The sequence below is a fragment of the Aythya marila genome, assembly GCF_965140915.1.
Source record: "Aythya marila genome assembly, chromosome: 9".
Lineage (NCBI taxonomy): Eukaryota > Metazoa > Chordata > Aves > Anseriformes > Anatidae > Aythya > Aythya marila.
Window position 1 is genome coordinate 15,043,114 of NC_139050.1, and position 18,274 is coordinate 15,061,387.

At 42.2% G+C, this 18,274-nt stretch overlaps 1 protein-coding gene across 2 annotated transcripts in view; it reads right to left on the reverse strand.

Annotated features, from left to right (window-relative positions):
- Positions 1–17,306, reverse strand: part of OSTN (osteocrin) — a 51,251-nt gene extending 33,945 nt beyond the window's left edge. The window contains exon 1 of one of the 2 annotated variants that reach the window (XM_082767602.1): positions 17,199–17,306. The gene's annotated coding sequence lies outside the window, so the exon portion shown is untranslated. Of the gene's footprint in view, positions 1–15,396; positions 15,434–17,198 lie in introns of those variants that run through there. The other variant, XM_082767601.1, reaches the window with a different exon arrangement.
- Between the last annotated feature and the right edge of the window lie 968 nt (positions 17,307–18,274).

The following is an 18,274-nucleotide window of genomic DNA, read 5'->3' on the forward strand; positions in this document are numbered from 1 at the left end:
CTGTTTCTTTATTTTCAGAGATGGCTTAAAAATATTAACTGAAACAATCATAACATTTACATCTAACATTCAGCAGAGTTGGCATGGAAAATTTCAACCCAAAGACTTCAAGATTAGTAAATTTATAACTAACCAAGGAAAGGCAAATGCTAACTGTTTTCAACTTTAATAAATAAATGTTATCATCCCTACCTTTAATTCAAAAGAATGTATTTTGAGTTCAAGTAAACAGTATGCATCAGCAGTTTAGGATAATATTCAATACAGTGATGATATAATTATCCCTAAAGTGAGCTTTGTATACTCAAGACGTTCAGAGTTAATCTTAAAGTTCAAAGAAACCCAAATATGCTGAGATACAAAAACACATACATATTATGCATCCAGACATAGTGTGGTAACATTTGCAATGTTTCCCACAGTCTAAAAGACTCTAGTGGTTTTAGAGATATTCTTTGCAGTTAAAATACAGAATACTAGTAAACCTGATAATATTCATCAGTTTGGTTGGAATTTCTTGTATGTGCCCATATATGCAATGTCTTTGTTTGAGAGGCTGGCATCTATTAAATTTAACTGCTTCCCCTATGGATGTAAATCAAGGGTGGATACTGAACTAGCATATTATTATATATAGTCTGTTTATAAGTCATTCTTGTTTAGCAGTCGCACCTTTTCCGTGTAGTTCAGAATAGAAGCTGCCCTTGTTCTTTAGCACAACCTTTACCATGAAATAAAGAGAAGAAAGTAATTACATTTAACAGTCACCACCCTTGTTTAATGGTGTATAAATATCCCAGTGCCAGTCCTATGCTTGGCACACAAGGAAAGGTTAAACACATTAAACATCTGCAGCTCAACTGAATGCCAGTGAAATGCTGTAGGGTATATGATAACCATAGACAAGTCCAGAAGAAATGGAAACACTAAGAATGGAAGAGCATTGTTTAGGATAATACCTACCCACAGAAGGATAATTTAAAAGTAAGCACAGAAAAAATGATGCTGGAAATATTTCCTAATGGGGAGACCTAATAGGCTGTGGAATAATCACCCAAGGGAGATGGAGAAAGTCCTTTTGACTGAGTCATTTCTTTCTGGACTGGGCAAAGTGTTAAGCACACTACAAGGAAAAAAATGTACTGGCAGATGGAAAGGCTACCAGGTCTAGTGCTCAGAATCCTCAGACAGCTTTGTTCTCAGCAGTAGCAGTTTTGCTCCAAACAAAACCAAGCTCATCAGAAACCTTTTTAATTGCGTGTGAAGAGATAATTGACTTGTGTAATCTCTCACATCTCTTACTCAAATGTAATATATTTACATGTATTTATGGCTCCTTCTTAAATTCCATTTCCAAAACAGACTTTTCCCCTCGAGTGTTCCCAGATCTTCAGTCACGTATCGCCTTTGTCCATCCGATGCTGTGTAGTGAGAACGGCTGCAGCTTTATCAGAAACTTGCCCTGATCAGGCTCTTGCCAAGCGTAACTAGTTTAATGTGACAAATTATAAAAGGAAAGAACAGTGAAAAGGGAGGAATTATAAGTGCCAGGGAAAGATTAGGTTCTCCACACATTTCTGCATTTATTGACCTTTTCTTCTTCAATATACCATTAGTTACCAGATTTACATCTTGGGATGGCAGACAAGCTGTCAGGTGTACTATTTAAGTCATTGATGATGTTATGAACTCTACTGGAAACCGATTTCATTAAACAGATGTATGTGACTTGACATTTGATACAGCAAATATCTGACATTTTTAATTGCTACTTGTACAAATCCTTTGTAATTACTGAAATCTTGTTAATAGCTTCTTCGGGACTTAAAAAATAACATCTCTGAAAAAATTACATACTGGGCATCGACATCCAGTATATAGCATCCATGTTGGAAAGTCATTGCATATGAGCACAGTTTGGTGTCAGAGTATATAAAGATACAGGTCAACCTGCAGAGAAGCAACATTTTATCCTGAAGTTTCTTGAATTCTCTTTTGGATGGCGTTCTTTCAGCAACCTCTACATCAAGTCTTTAGTCACAAACTGGACTGAAGTTGCAATTTATTCATGAATAAAACACCATCTCTTAGACTAACCTAACTATATCTGGCCAGCAGAAACACAGTTCAATATTCAGGACCCTGCTCATTGAAAAGAGCAAACAACTTTTCCTGGTTCTGATCAGTTCATAAGTGGTATGATCTGATGTGACTGCCCATAATAGAGGAAGCAAGACTTGATAATCTTCAAGCCTTCATTTCTAAAGGCAAAAGCTATACCTTAGTTAAAGTAATGAAGCGATGGAGGCCTGTACCTGTGTTCTCATTGGGTGTTCACTTTACTCGTTCCATTAAAGCAATGTAATTCTAATATTCCACAAGATCTCCACCATTGGGACTAGATTAGGAGTTTCATCATAATTCAACTAACATGCTGGAGTCTTCAAAACAGTTACCTTTTTAAAACTCTTTCAGGCTATAGCAGCCCTCTCCCAAGAAACTCTTATCACCTAATACCTTATAAACACAAGCACTTGGAGAAAAATTATTTTCATACCTGTTCATGACATAAATCCAGTATGCTGTGTCCTGACCTCAGTACAAACAAGGAATAGCATCATGAGAATCAATACAGCAAGTTTCATTGAGATATAGATAATATGAAAGAGATCAGGCTGTCCTGGTTTATCTCCTTTCTGTCAGCCAGATACAAAGACTTTGGAAGACATAAAATCCAGCCTGGTCCCTGATACCACAGGAGCAGGGGCTCATCCCGGGGCAAAGCAGGTGAAGAAGGCTGCCACTCTTCGCACGGAGTTAGGGCTAAGGGTAGCTACAGCTATACAAGAAAAGCACCCAGCAGGGCTGCAGAAGGGACCCTCTGCACCAGCCACAGCTGCCTCTGGAGAGGATTCCTCCTTCCTTCAGGCCTTAGCAAGAAGAGTACAAGTGTCACTCCCAGTCTTCAAAGAGTTAAACGCAATGACTGGCACCTAGCTCTGCACTGAAGTTTGCTGAATTTTAATCTCCGTGTCTGTGTAATGTGGCCTGTCTGTTTCAGGGCAGCCAGAAGAGCCAAGTCTAAATTCTAAGACTCCTGTTGCTGATGACAGTTCCATGCAGCTCTTGTTTTCCTCATGCTGCAAGACCTGTCTGGCTTTGGCACGTCCTGCCTAACTGCTGCTGAGTGATGAGGAAATATTTGCTTTGAGCTGGAGCACTAAACACCTCCTCTGTGGTTAGAAGAGATGTAGCTTTCTCCACGGTGGGGTGGTGATTATATTGAACCGTTACCTCCATTTTCCACCTTTGCTGCAGTAATTGCTTTCCCTTGTGCCCCTCACTGGACAAACGAGCTAAGGAAATATTCTGAGAACAGCAAGGACTTTTGAACACGGTGTAACGTGAGCACACTGGCTTTTGGAAAAGGGGTTGGCTCCGTATTAAGTGTGAGTGGAGGAAGTCTGCTATTCCGCCCTCAGGCAAGAAATTAATTGCTGTGACTGTGGTCTCTCTTTGCCATATATACAGTTGGCAAACCCTTGCCCATGGCCATCATGTGGGGTCAGTATTAGATTCTGTTTTTTTTTTTATGCCTTATACTTCAAATGAGCATTGATGAACTTCATAGGAATACTACCTGCAGGGCAGAATAGGTCCCTCTGCCTTCACTAAAGGATCAGAGCTTTAAGGGGCAGCAGAGATTTAGCTTCTCTGTGCAGAAAGCTGAAGATGACAAGTCAACCTTGCTTGCATGACAAGCAGAACAGAATCTGTTCTACCCCCATGCACAGTGGAGGATAAAGATGGTTTGTTGCACCATGCCTGTTTGTTGGGCTGTGTTTGTCCATGGCCATGTGTACCTTAGGAAAGCCTTATCATCTGAAGTGTCACATTCTGCTGGTCCTCCTGGAGCTGTTGGCAGTAGGCACCCAACATTCATTAACGGCAGACCAGGGGATTCAACTCACCTCCAGAGCTCAGCACCAATGCTCTCCTGCACCTCCTCCAGGAGCAGGGCAGTCCTCCAGCTCCTTCCCTCTCCTGCTGTGCTGTGAATCAAGGCTCAGGTAGAAAATTACTCACCCTCCAATTCTTCATGTGCTCTCAAAGTAAGAGAGTTTCCACACAAGATGTTTGCTGCAGTTTTAAGCAAAATGCAGGATTACATTGCTGCTCATTGTGGTCCCAAACACAGATCACAGCCCTGCCATATGGTGTCAGAGCTGTATGAACAGGATGGAAAGACCCTCTCCTGTTTCACAGCCTTACAGTCAAAGGCTTTGGGTACAGTTAAGTTACCACAGCTTAACTGTGCATTAGCTGACTGTAGTGTTTCTTGTTTGTGCGTCTTTAGTTTGCAGCAGGATGACCTGATTCAGCTTCACCTTCCTCCACTGCAGACTAAGCAAAACTGTATTACATCCCTTCAGGCTCAAAGTGCCCTGGGCAGACAGGATGTGGGGATGTGTTAAATTCTGGAACACAATTGCATGTCTGAGTACCTACAGACAGACAATAATACATACAGGATGTGAGTGTTACATTAGAGACATCGCCCATGTGGCAGAAAGCAAGCAGAAAGCCAGAGAAATGTCTGAAGCTGGCATTCTGGCTGCCACCTCGATCATAAGAAGCAAAGGCATGACTTATGCTTCCTGGTTTACCATAGCCTGAGCTCCACCAGTTCCAGGACTGGTTCCAGGCTGAAAAGCTGATGTGGTGACTTGCCTTTTCTGCCTGGCAAAGGGACAGTATTTCCTTGCAGATGATGAAGGAGACAAGGCCCCTGAAGAAAGGAAGGAAACACTGCATTCCCTGTTTTTAGGGACAGAAGCATGACTCACTGGGATCCAGAAGAAACAGCATGGCATTCTAGTTAGGCAACGGTTCTGCTAGCTGCAGCACCCACAAAACAGAAGAACTGAGCGGCACTTATCTTTTTACGACACCGCATGTGCCTTCCAATGGATAACCTTCTTGCCATACCCACATGTTACAGATGGAAAAGACCTCTGATTTAAGGTTCCTGCTCCAACTCCAAATGCCACATGCCTTTGAACTTGCTTAGATCTTGAGCCAGTATGAATCAGCGTAGCTCTATTGAAGCCTGACTCATCAACACTGTGTCCATTACCTTCACAGAAGAAAGCTGACAGTCCATAACAAAGCTGAGGCAAGAAAAGGCAAACTTCTTATGTTTCAAACAAATTTTAATAAATGATTTTAAAGTGGGTTGCCGCATATCTTAGCTGGCACAAATCCTTCAAGTACTGCAGACCCTCAGTGATGCACTCCAAAGTGTTAACTGAAAAGATTGTATACAAAGAGATTCTGCAGTCTCGGGATAAACTATAAGGGTTCCTTAATGGTGCTTTTATGACACTGTACAGAGACAAAAGAGGAATGTCATGAGATGTAATGGTGCTAGGGCTGATACAAACGTAAAGGAAGAGAAATGAGTCCAAGAGTAAAGGAATGCTTAAAGCAACTAAAGGAAAAAGTAGATTGGAAGGTAAAGTTGGAAGCTGCTATGACATGCAAGGATGTTACCCCCATCATTGAAAAGGCTGAGAGATTTTTAGTAGCCTAACATTTACAATATCTTCTTCAAAATTTGATTATTCTGATGGAAAATAAATGCAAGTCCACATTTTGAAAATAATGTTAAGTTTCCTGCAATGATTTCAAATATTTTTCCCTTCCTCTGCCCAGAATCTTGTTTATTTTTACATTAAATAGCTTTAAGAGTTGAAAAATTTAACCCAGCTCTCACTGTATTTCACTTTCATACACTGCTCAAAGAAAGAACCAAACTAAACCCAACAAATTATGCCTATGAAAACCTCACATATTTATCTGCTTGGATGTCAGTAAGAAACTGCTTGTAAGTTACTTAAGGTGAAAAGCAACTTCTGAAGAACTAATAGACTCCTAGAGCATCAGGCCACCAGATCTTGAGTTGATCTCTACAGATAATGCTAACATTTTACTAAGTCAGCGTTCATTAACTTTTGTTAAGTTAAAACAGAGGCATCCAGTCTGAATATGTAGTCAGATAATTCAGCACTTCCTTAGGTAAGAAATTAAGAAATGTATAAGAAACCTACTTCATGCAACTGCAATATCAATCTCACATAAGAGCTGATTATTATATGATTTATATGACACACACATCTGACTTTTTATCATCCGAAGGAAGAGCTCATATTCCAGCAACCTGCCATGGAAGACAGAGGTGTTAGCTTCTGGTTGTTCTCCTCTTCCCTCTGAGGAGGCTGCCCCAAGGACCTAACCAAGACAGGACTTGTAGTGGGCTCTCCGTGACTTCAAATGTCCCATGGATTGAAAAACCTTCCTCTCAATCAACTTCAGCTCTCCAGTCTAAGATTGTCCTACGTTCCAAGGGCAGCTCAATCCAGGTAGCCATGCATTGTGAATCACTGGTGATGAGCAACATTTTGGGAGGGAATGGAAGAGAGGTAAAGCAACAAATACACACTGTGGAAAAATCTCAGCTTTTCTTGAAGCAGGTAGGGAAAAGAGAGCAGGAGACAGCACCTAACTTTTACAAAGAGTTGCAAGGGGGACAAGCTGACAAGGGGGAGAAGCAAATTGCACTAGGACTTGCCCAACAACATCAGACATATGCCTGCTTATTTGAGAGCTGCTGTCAGCTGAGAATGAAGGAGGTGTAGAGGGCAGAAACTGCAGAGATGTTAGGAAGTGGAGAAAGGGGACTTTTGAGTCTCAAGGCTGGGCAGCAGCAGTGGCAAAGAGTTGGGGGTACCACGCCCCGTGATTTTGTTGGCATCTATCATACTGCCACATGTAGTCACTTTCCCAGGATGGAGGGTCCCAGTCTGTCCCACCAGCCCTCATAAAGGGTGTCAGAGACACCATAAAGACTTCAGCACAGAGGGCACTACCCCGCATTGTAGCTGAGCTATGCATACATTGCCTTGGACTCCCTTGGAAATCTTAAAAGTAGAAATATCTCCTTACTAAAACAGAGTGTTTCTTGAATGGGGATGGAAGAGAGGAATGGGACACTCTCCCAACCACACAAACACACATAAAAACTCCTTCAATCACTAAAGCATTCCATTAGAATTAGCATGAGGAAGATCCACATCTAGGTAACATCAGGATTCCTTTCTAGGCAGAGTTCGGGTTTCTTTAAGACAGTTTTTCTCTGGACATCACTGAACTTTCGAGAAATCTGCCAGAGCCATAAAGGGAAAATATAACTTACAATACCAGTGGAGTATCATTCTCTGTGTTGTCTTCCAGAAGCTAAATAGCTGTGATTTTATTAGAACTCTGCTGTTGCAAGACCACAGAGTAATATGCTGACATTTTGAGCTGCATTTAAACCCAATATATATTTTTAAAACTACATTTATGTTCCATCATAAACTGACACTGGAGAGAACAAGTCACTATAGCTACCATGACTGCGCTTGAACTTAAAATGGAAAAAAATCAACTGAGTGGATTGTCAGGAAAAGCCCTTTCTCTATGTCAGGGTCTATTGAGGGCTTTGCAGCAGTGCCAGTCTCTAGTTTCTGACCACCTCCCTTTTTAATTAGATTGCAAAGCAAGTTGCCAGTAGGGCTTCTGGAAGATTCAGCTTCTTACCATGCCCCATTTACAAGGACTAGCGAGTTCTCTAGTTACAGAGAGGCGGACTGCATGGACTGCAGTGGAGTCCAGCCCTTGTTCAGATGCCTTGTTAAAAAAGGAAGCTCCTGCTCAATTTCATAAGGATGGTCAGACTCTATTGGCTATGTATAGCACTTCTCCTGTCCTGAGAGTATTTTTGCTCAGTTTTTTATGATCTTCCCTGTCTACAGCTTCCAGGGCAATCTGGTAGCATGGGACATCAGAAAAAAAATGGAAAAATGTTTGTTAGAAATGATGTTGTGCCGAACTGAGATGAAAAATCACAGAGACATCATTTTTCTTTGCTGCAAAAATTTAGGGTGCCCTCTACACTCCTCCTCATACATGGATTTCAAGGTGCATATTCTTAGAGATATTAGTTACTCAACCTGTATTAAAAGGATGAAAACTAAGCCAGTAATCACACTAATTTTCTTAAGTTCTCCACAGGTATATACAAAAAAGTTGGTTGGTGCCCAAAGCAGCCTGCGAAATTACACCCACTCACTTTGGGGAACTACAAGGTTCAGCCTCCCTCCCCTCGTGCGGTGCCAAGCAGGTACATGGTCTCCTGGGACAGAAACTGCCTTCTTATTGTATAACTGCAATGAGATCTTCACTGAAAAGCAGGGTACTGGCACAGGACAGCAACTCAAGTAAAACAATATATACATACTAGGTGCTCAATCCCCTGTAACAATTGCGTATACAATAATGAACAGCTAATAATTGTCTAAGACTTCCTACACTTTATTGCTTTAGTCATTCATCCCGAATGTTCCTGATACGTTTATTAGGAACATTTGGGATGTAACAGAACAACAACAAAAGAACACTACCACGACCTTAGAAGAGGGCTGAAAACCAGATCCAAGTGCTACTTCTAAAGAATTCTGAGATGTTCTCAGGATTGCTGTCATTCCTATTAAGATTTTAGACACTTACATTTCAGTAGCCCCAGCAATCCAGGGAACAGGATTGCAACAGACAATTTGTGTACACGCTTATTAAAGCAAGATAACTCCCAGACATCAGTCTTATCCTCTTAACAGTGTATTCACTGTTGCTAATTGTTTTCTTACTTTACCTGCCAAATGAGACAATCATGCTGCCCAACACAAAGCCAGAAAGATGACAAGAAAAATGCTTTAAAAAAAGATTTTTTTTAAAAAAAGATATATCTTATAGCATAAGCCTGGAAAGGGAAGAAACTTCACAAGGGACAAGAAGAGCTATACAGCAGATACATGACTTAACAGAAGAACAAATATGACACATGAATAAATGTAGTGCATTCCAAAAAAAAAAAAAACAAAACAATCTAATACTTCAAAAAAGAGCAATATCCCCTTCACGGCTCACTGGTACTCCCTGAGGAATTTTGGAAAACATTCTATTAAGACATGCTTTGGTTGATAATATCATAGGGTTGCTGGGATTTGATTTGACATTTTCTGTCCTTTTTTTTTTTTTTTTTTTTGGTTTCTTGTTGTTTTGATTTGTGAGAATGAACACTTGTCTCAAAAACAGGATCTTGGTTACTGAGGAATCTGTTTATTTCAGGCCCTTTTTCCTAACTTGGTATCAGTTGGAATCACTCACTGCTCTTGGTATTCTAGGGGCCTAATTTTAGGCCCCAGTTTTTCAGATGTTGGCCAGAGGCCCCACTCAGTGTCTCTACGTAGAAAAAGCATATTGGAAGATTTACTTTTATCTTTGGTGAGGATTCAAGGCTCCAGAAGATTTTTTTCCACCGAGTTCAATAGCTCTAGGTCTGGCCTCCCGTTTCTGACACTGGTTAGCTTCTGAAAAAACAGCTCTGCTGATGGATCGACAAGACTGAGCGTCTGCAAAGGACATGAGATGGACATTTAACTCTGAGTTCACTTCACTTCAGGTACTTGTTAAGTAAAGGGCTGGCTCTGGTTGGCTGCAATAAATCTGGTGTCCATGGCTATGGAAGCTGTGACACGGAAAGTCCATCACACTCAGGATGCAGCACCCTAGCACCTACACGACACAAAGAAAAGTCAACACAGCACAAAGAAAGGAGACTGAACCCAATCCTCTTCTGACAGACCTGGCACCAAGTCTATGAAAGATCTGTGTCCTGACTGAGCTCCATACTTAACTGGTACAAGCATACCAGGGAGTTTCTCAGGGATAAGGGAGTGTGCTTTTTGACAGGAACAAAACTTTCCCATAACAAGCAGATGTCATCCTAGATATCAGTGGCAAGACTTACTCTCTGGAAAAAGATCCTGGGGCTAGCTTATTGTCCAAAATGCACCTCTGTAAAGAGCCATATCTCCCCAAGACACTGATATGCTGCAAAGAAGACAGCTTTACTGATTCATCCTTCACAACATCCTTCACAATCTGACAAGCTACGCAACAGCTCAGTGCACAGCTATGATTACTCCTCTTATCAGAGCACTGCAATATTTCATGAGCTTAAAGATCTCATGGGGCAAGTTGTGGCTGTCAGGACTTTCCCCATGCCCTCACCAGTGAGTGGTGCTAGTGCTGGGCTTGGTTTGTGTCTGCCACACAAAAAATGAGATCTGTTGACTCTTATGGAAGCATAATTCCCTCCTCACTCAGGGGCATGCATATGCTTAAGATAGGATTAAACTAAAGAAGGAAGAAAAGACATCTGGAGTGAAAACATGTTTTAACTAATTTACCTACTGCTACTTTGATTTATTTCCGCTTCCAACATGTCTGTGAGATACCATCTGTCAGTTCCTTACCTTTTCCACCATTACCTTTCCCTCTGCCCCCAGCCAAGGGGTATATGGACCACTGATAACTAACAAGAGCTGGGAAGGAAAATAATGAAGGCCCCACTTATAACCAGAGGAGAAGGGGTGGTAGAGAGGATTATTTGCACAGAATTCAGCTTGGGTTTTCAAACCAGTATTTATGGGTTTGGAAAGAGCCAGGAACAAAAGCTTTAAAATAGTTATTAGGGGTTTTATGGAAACTGGATGAATGGATGGTTTCAATGAGAAGCCAAATAAATATAAAAAAAAAAGATAATTTAGGACTGGCAAGGAATCTTAGGATCTTGAAATAATAAAGCTAGGAAAAAAATAAGAAAATAACACTTTTGAAAAGTGACAGTCTCTGGAGTTCAGAACAAAACCATCTGTCTTAACAGCAAAGATGCTATGCTTGAATCGAGGGATAACAATTGCTACTGTTACTGCCTTCTTATTAATTATTATTATTAACACAAACTATGCTGTCCTATGCGTTGCACTCCAACCACAGCAATACAGTCAGATAAACCATCCACTAAGCACAAAGATGGCATTTCAGAGAAAAGCTGGAATCATCCAAAAATAACACGAAGCCATATCCACTGAGTGGCTTCTCCCGCTTTGCTTTATCTTTTAAGCCATGCGGATACATTTAAGTCCTTAGATGGTCACAGCGGTGCCTGTACTAACCACAGCAATATCCCTGCAGAGGTGACCCTGTGTTATTTGGAGCTACATTTGCAGAGCTTCTTTAGCTGGACACCTCTCAAAACCAACCTACAATTCATGGGGGAAATGGAAAGCTCCTTGCTCCCCTCCCTTTTCTGAAAAAAATCAGGACACTTATTCAAAGTAGTGACTGTGGCTTCTCTGTACCTGAACACCTACAGTGTAAGTGATGCTGTGGTCTTTTACAAACACAACTGCTGGGGATGAGCAGAGCGAGCCAGGCACACAGACAGAAGCTGATAATCCTCGTGATATAAACTGGCTTTATGCTAGCAAAATTGCACCTCTAGTGGAGTTTCCAAAGTCCCCTAAAAAGAAAAAGCATCATAGGTGTAAGTTAAGCTTTACTAAGTAATATGAGTACTTTATAATTTAACAGCTGTAAGGTAAGAGTAATCCTCAATCTGTTGCACACTGTGATAAATAAGGGAAACTGAGGCAGAAAGCAGTAAAGAAATCAGCCAAACAGTGGGAAAAGCAGGAATCAACCCAGGACTTCTGACTCATGTGCTTATCCTCATTTGGATGATGCTCCTTCCTGTGAGCCAAATCCCGGTTCTGGTCTCATTGAAGCCAATGTAAAACTTCCATATATGTGAACGGAGTGAAGATTTGAGACTTCAGTCTGTCATCTGCACTTTATAGGTTCGTGCCTTTATAGATGGGGCAAATATTTCATTCTGCTCTGTGCTTCAGCCAGCTGGACACTGCTCTGTTTATTTTTCTCATTGTACCCTAAATATACAGTAATTAAGAAAATTTCTTTCTCCCATATGGAAGATTTTAGTATTTTTAATCACAAAATTGCTTTTCTTCATTTATGGCACTTCTACAGAGAGATCAGTTGCTTGTAAACGTTAGCAGCAGAGATGGCTGTGCTTGTTCTCGTCGGGGTCTGCTACAGCAGGCAGGCAGCTCCCTGAGGCCACAAGAGAAGGGCTCCTGCCCACCTGTACCCCCCCCCAACACACACTGCTGTGCTCAACTCTCTCTTCTATCGTCTTCTGGCTGGCAGACAGCTGCCATACACTGTCAGTGCACAGCAGCTAAGCAGGGCTCAGGTAAGAGGCTGCCACAGCTGGCAGATTAAGGGCCTGGTCACCTCGCCCTCACCTGATGCTGAAGCAAATGGAAATTCTTCACGTGAGACACGAAACTCTGATCTGGGCTATTTGGTAGGGTGCTGACTGATAACCACGCTGTATGCCAGGGCATGCATCTTCACCATCTGTTCCAGGACCTGCTCTGAGGTCGATCCAGATGCCCCGTCCCACTGCTGTGTAACACCTAAGGCAGTAGTTTGTACTCAGGGTGAGCTGTACCTCACTGGAGCAGGGCAGCATGGCCTCTCTGCAGGAAGGGTTACAGCTATCCACTCTCCTTCCCATCCCTTCATGTCTGAGTACTGCTTCCAGAGAACAAGACTACAGCTTTGGCCATCTCCCCTTCAGGGAGCAGAGAAATGGGGACTCAGACTCCAGTTATGTTCCCTGAGACCTAGCCTCACTTAAGCTTTTATCAGCTATTACATGCTCTATGACTTTTTAAAACTATCAGCATGTGCCTAATATTGCTCTTGTTGAAGAGAAAAGAGCAAGATTGTACAAGCAAAAGATGACAGAACTGAAGATTTAGTCCCATCCCTACATCACCTGCAATGCAGGAAAGAAGGAGCTATTTATTTAATAAGAATGCCTCTTCTCCACTCCTCTCACTCTGTCAGTGCAGAAACATTGATGGTTCAGCCAGCGGTTAGCTGCAAAAATACTCATCTCTATTTTATTCCAGCATATACATCAGTGAGCACCACCACTTGGCCAAGGAACATGGAGAGTATTGAATTTAGTGTGAGCAAACCCTGTCGAGAGTGAAGACAGTGTCTATTGTAATAACCCTGCTTTGAGATGCTCATTTCTGAAACATTTCTTCTGGGCGGAAACTTTCTGTGCCTTATTCCTCCTCAAAAAGATTTGTGTCTTTTCTTTTTGAAAAGACTGTGAAAATTCTCCTCATTCAGTTCCAAACTGTGGGAGGATGAATTAGGCACGAGACTTCACCTACTGATAAGGAAGCAATTGTTAAAAATTTGGGAGAAAACTATCATAAATGACACATTTTAAGAAAACTTACTGCCTTAACTGATACTTTTTAAGTAGCTGGTTATAAACAATCAGACACACTTGAATTACAGTCAGCATCTGCATCAGTTGAATTATTTCAAAAGAATTTGTTATATCTGCTCTACTTTCAAATACCTTTCCAAAGAAGCCAAAGAGAGAGCTGCTGATTTGCAGAAGAGGGCTGGCAAGCTTCTGCCCGAGAAGACCAGGTTTCAAATACAGTGTTTGAAATCAACACCAGAGAAGTCTGTAACCACCAAGAGACACATTCTCCCTCCAACTCCAGAGGGAGAGGAACTATGCTTTTTTTTTTCCCTGCATCATCATTTTAATTTCTGCATACTTAACTTGCATAATCCTTATCTCTAATCAGATAGGATTATAATGAGCAGCCTTCAACTCAGCCACTTTAGAGTCACCCTTCTTGAAATAAATATAGTGATCATGACAGCATAGAGAGCCAACAGCTCTCATTTTACTGTGTTGGGCAGTCCTGCAACTCGCAGACAAAAAGGGATGTTATCTGCTGCTTGCTCAGACAATCCATTCTAGGCATCCTTTGGAAACCCAGAAGCAAGGGCAAATTCAACCAATCTGGAAAGAAAGGCAAGTCAGAGGAAGACTGATTTGTGTATAAGTGACATTGAAAGGGGAACAGATCTCTACTGCAGCTGACTCGGTTGCTGATGCGTCAGATGAACAATTCCATTATGCATGTCTCTCCTGTTCTCATAGGTGAGGGCACAAGAAGCATATGTGCCTAAGTTTAGTCCAAAAATTAAGACATATCCAGATACAACTTTTCCCATTAGTGTTCTGCTCCAATATACAAAACACAGGAGGCAAACACAAGCAACTTCACTGGGTCAAGCTACCCACGTCATGACATGAAGCTGAATATAGTCCAGAACCCTGCAGGTCAGAGGGATGGAGCTGGCACAAAGCAAGCAGAAGGACTCGCCAATTTAAAGCTTCTTCCACAGAAAGCACTATCTCATCCCACCAATTCCAAGATTTTTAAAGTGAGACGTGGGTGAGAATACCCTCCCCCTCTGTCCCCAGAGCAGTGGATTTCAGTCATTGAACAGTTCAGACTTGAACAAAACGTATGTGCAAATACACTCATACAACACTAGCCTCCAAATACTCCCAAACCCAGATGACATCAAGATTTTCTTTAATTGTTGTATTTTTAAACCCTTGATTTTCTTGTGGTGGGGGCCTCAGAACCATTGGAGACCTTGGGGGGTGGAGGGGTGCCAAAGACAATTGTGGCCTGGGAATATTTGCCAGCTGGACTATGAGATCTATTTTTGGTTCTCAATTCTCTCTTTTTTTTTTTTTTTTTCCTCCCCTCCCTGTTCTCCTTGCAGATCCTGTGTTCTGGCTCACCAGGATCTGCAAATGCCCGGTCTCACCAGCTGCAGACCTGGACTGTGCTGGTGTGTCATTCCCTGAAACTGAGAGGGCTAATGCAACAGGGAGTAGCAATTTGATCTATCAGGAAACCTGCCTTTTCACAAACTGCACTCACCAGCTAGGATTCCTACTAAACTTTGAAGGCCCAGTGTTGCTACTATTTACACCCACTCAGCTTTAACAGCTACCGCAGACTTATACTAGGGATACAGAGTTTGGAATCTGGGATTCATTTCCTATTATAAAGAAAGAGAAAAAAAGCACACTTTGAATCCAGCTATCTTGCAGACTGAAATTTTGTTCTACATTTTTCCTTTCAATGCCACAGTCTCCTCTGTTCTTTCTGCCTACTTCCAACTTTCAGATGAACTGCTGAGATGCTGAAATTCAAACTACAAGAATACATACCATATAAAACAATCACAAAAACTGCTGGTTCAATATCTTCCTATCTACCCTTCCTACATCAAAGCAAGAACCTCTGGTTGCCTGACACGGCAAATAAGATCCTGCAAACATGACTGGAACTCTGCTCAGAAGTGGTAAGTGCCACAAGAGCCAGTCCCTGAGGCTGCTGCCCACCACAAAGACGTACGAGAGTGTCCTGAACTCAATCCTCAGCTGAAGTGCAGCACAGAGCACCGAGATGCCTCCTTCACAAACAGCAGAAAACACAGTGCGACACAAAAGGCACTGACCTGCTTCACCTGGCAAAGAGGCAATGATATCTACCAGCTGCATACAGAAAGGGGAGTGAGGAAAGGCTTTTGGATCACATATGTCATCATCATGGAGAAGGGCAGAGAACAACACTCTTGTGTAATAATGATAAGGTACTGTCAGAAACAGAGGTCTGAAAGGAACGTCAAGAGCAGGAGGAGGACACTAAGGATGCTGATAGGCAGTAATCACACAATGGTGTGGGAGAAACCGAGGCTGAAGGAGAGGAGCTCCTAGAAGGAAAAATACAAAATCTCATTAATATGACCTACTTCACAAGGGACTGAAAGGAAACACAGCCCTTACCACCCTTAGAACAAGAGCCTACATATTATACATATGGGATTTCCCCCCCCCCCCAGACTGTGTATCTCTAGCAGAAGACTACCTGTGGCCACTTTGTAATCAATTACCTGCAATGTCCTTTCTTAATTCTTTCATCTCTTCCTCATGAGTCAGTTTCTGCAATACCTGAAGCAAAATAGATCCACAGCTCAGATACAAGAGAGCTTGTCTTATACACCAGTTTTATCTTCAGTAACCAGAGCCAGCTAGATAGCTGAAAACAGACAGGTTTTCACAATCCTGTTAGAAAGCAGACAGGTAAAGACTTAGGGGAAGGCAAATCTAGACGATAACTGCAAAGAACACTATTTGCATCTTTCCCCCCTCCACACCCCAGAAAGCCAACCCTGCCCCTTTGTCCCCACTGCATTTTCAGAGCTTGAGCTATTAACTGGACACAACATGCAAAACACCACTTGGAACCCATGGTCTTGTCTGCAGAATTTGTTTTAATCCTCCTCCTAATGATGATGTTCTTCTCGAAGCCTTACTGACAGTGCCCATTTTACCACATTTCAGTCACTCCTTCCAGAGTATCATCTGGATGTGCCACAAACATCAAACGAGGAACAGCTTGCACAAACAAAAGCAGAAGCACGCTACATGTGCTTGTCCAAATTATCTGGCAAGCAACAGCTATAATAGGAACAAACAGATAAATGAGGAAAAAATAGAGAAGTTATTTCCTTACAAACATTATTCTTAATAAATAACTTGACTCACTGTCCTAAGAATAATTTGTCTGGGACGTGGTACTTAAACTGTTTGGAACTTTTCTTTTGAACTGCTCTTCACACACAGCTTTTGTCAGAATTTAATTTGTTTTATTGGATCAGAGGACCAGAATTACATTCTAGCACTCTGTAATTCTTTCTGTATACAGTTTGAGTTGTGGAACTTTTTAGCATATCCATCTGGGTCACACATCTGTGGGTAACACCCGTACAGGATTAAATACCCTAAACAAGAATTGGGGCCTTTGCAGTCTGTGCCTGTGTTCAGATTAAAGCACCTAACGGCAAGGTTAGGCTTAAGCACACGAGTAGGATTTGGACATGCAGGCTCAACCAGCAGCCAGTATACCCTACGTGCTGCCACTGCTTAGAAAGAAGACTTCCCTACCATCTTCTGTGTGTCCTTCTTTTCCTCCCCTGAGACCTGATGTCAGAGAAAGGGAGTTTAGAGCTTCTCTCTCTACCAGTGGGTCATTTTCACTCTTTTACATTAATGGGAATTGCAGGTGCACTGCAGGCAGAACATTAACTTCTTCAAACAGTAGAGAAAAGGCTACATGCACCTGGGGAGGAAGAATATACATCCGTTTGTGCAATCTCAGCTTTCAAGGGGAAATGTGCAGTGGAAAAAGAAGGAATGATAGGGGAAATTAAATTAAAGTGCAGGAAGAAGAATATTAGTAACAGAAGGGAACTTCTACCTGTGATGCTGGCCAAAAGGCTTTCAAGATGCTCAGTGAGAATACACGGGTGTGCAGGAAGCCCGTCAGACTATCCAAATACGATGCTGACTCGGAGACTTCTGGAGAAATTGCTCTACTACAGTCTCAGAGAACCTCGCTGCTCAGTCCAGCTCTGACATCAGTGGCTCTCTTGTCCCTTGTTTCTCTGGGTCAGCAGGAGCTCACCAGAGCTGGGCAGGACAGCCCTTCAGGCACGCATTCCTCCAGTATCTCTTGGCTCTCCTGCCAAACTGCCTGGTGCATGTTCAAAGGCACTGCGAGTGAAGCAGGGCAGCATTCTGAATGATGTGGCTTCTTGATGCCAAATCCACTGGCATGTGAGTATCTGGGTATGATTTTCCTACGTATTGTGTACCAAAGAACACAGGAGGTTATGTCCACTTGCAGTCCAAGAGGTTTGCTTGGGCCTGCAAAACTGTCCTCCCCAAGCCCCAACAGACATCCACCAGCCTCTCAGAGAACAGCACAGGGATCTCAGACATGCTTATACTCCTCATACCCCTGTAATGATCTTCTTCTATGCCTTCTCAGAGTCTTTACCTAGGCTCTGGCCCAACACCTGTTCCTTAAGCTTCTCATCACAGGGTCAATCCTGTCACTCAGCCTACTCTGCTCTTTGCCCAGCTGGTCTCTCAAAAATGTTAATTAAATCACGTGGAAGGAGCTAATCACATTTGTCCCAGCTGTCTTTCAACCCAGTGAGGACCAGTTCTCTCTCTCCATCTTGTTTCATTTTGAGATATCTTCATACATTATTCTTTCCTGTCCCACTGATTCCTCATCCCAAACAACCTCAGCCTGCACACAAATCACTTCCAGAGCCTTTCTGCTCTGCACTGCAGCTTCATTTCCAGGTATCTTGCTGGTATCTTGTGCAGTGTCATTAAAACGTCCCTATCTCCACAGGTCACCTGCTTAATACACCTGGATTGTATTTGTACTGGCAGAGTACTGCCACCCTATGAGCACCAACACTGCACACTGATGTTTCAGTTCAATTTTAATATGGAAAATTGCTTAAACAAACAAATAAA